Consider the following 1,479-nt stretch of genomic DNA (forward strand, 5'->3'; position numbering starts at 1 on the left):
GCAGTGAACGCTGCTCACCTGCTGATTGGCAGGCTGGAGATTGGAATTCATCCCGAGGTGCCTCAGGAGAAAGGTCTGGCAGTCCTCTCTGGAAACCAGGTGACCCCTCTAGGGTGGGCATCACCCGCGTGCAAGAGCTCAGTGCCACCGTGGGCCTCCTCCCATACCTGATATGACATGATAGACTCCTTCGCGGTAGGTATGATCAATTTTAATTATTGAATCTATGTGACCAATATTATCAACTGTTTCGATGTGCTGTTTCTTAGATGGTGTCGCTGTTAACGAGAAAGCTGCTGGGGAGGATCACTCTACACTGCGCCACACACAGTATTGCTCATTACACGGTCCTTTCTAACTGAGCGGAGGAAGCCTTTCTTCATTTTCCTCCTTTTTTCCTTTGTTCAGAGGAGCCTGGTGGCATAGCGGTTACGCCTTGGGCTGATACCAGCAAGGTCAGCAGTTCGAACCCCCCAGCTGCTGTGCAGGAGAAAGAGGAGGCTCTCTACTCCCATAAAGAGTGACAGTCTCAGAAGCCCTCAGGGGCCGGTCCACCTGTCCCTCGGCCGTGAGTGGCCATGGCCTGGGTGGCCGGGCGCTTGCTTTGCTGTCGATTTCTTTCATCACCACTTCATCCTCAAAAACAGGCCATCAACACAGGTTCACAAACGGGATGACCGCGGTGCTCACAGCCATCCCTGTAACTGGGTAACAACGACGGCTCTGGCCGGAGAGCAAAGGAGGCCGAGTCTGGTAGGTGTATGGACACGTGGAAGATGGACCTAGGAAAATGTTTCTGTTGTCCTTTTACAGGGCTATGGTTACTAATATAATAAATACATTTCTGCTGAAACACTGCACAAAAGTAGAGGTGTCATTTGATAGACACCCTGGTGTCACCCCCCTCTGACAGTGTTGCCCAGTGCTGTCTGCAGCCCCCACCCCCACGCACTCACACACACACCTGTAGTGACACCACTACACGGGAGACACTAGGAAGCGCCTTTCGACTAGGACACAACGGGTCGGAATGAACTCCAGGGCAGCTGACTGGAGGTGGTGGGCAGGGATCCTTATGGATCTGGGGTCACTTGATCCCACCGTCCATTTTCATAGGGAGCCCAGGCTACGGTATGGTGGTGACGGGTTGGGCTGTGATCGGCGGGGTCGACAGTTTGAACTCACCAGCATCTCCTTAGGGGAAAGACTGGGCTTTCTACTCCCGCCCACAGTTACAGTCTTGGAAAGCCACAGAAGGGGTGGCGGGCATTGCGATGCGTCTGCCTGGGCTCCATGGCTGGGGGTTCTGGTTTGGCTTTTCCATTTTGGTGACAGCCATAGTGAGGCCAGGGTGTCCTGCTGTCTCTCCATCTCTCCATGCCGGCCTGGACCTTGGAGGCAGAGCGGGGACGGACTCCAGGGCCCCTGGGCTATGTGGACGGCCCCTGGGCTGTGTGGACGGCCCCTGGGCTATGTGGA

The sequence above is a fragment of the Echinops telfairi genome, unplaced genomic scaffold (assembly GCF_000313985.2).
Source record: "Echinops telfairi isolate 266 unplaced genomic scaffold, ASM31398v2 ScPeMD7_5592;HRSCAF=6446, whole genome shotgun sequence".
Taxonomy (NCBI): domain Eukaryota; kingdom Metazoa; phylum Chordata; class Mammalia; order Afrosoricida; family Tenrecidae; genus Echinops; species Echinops telfairi.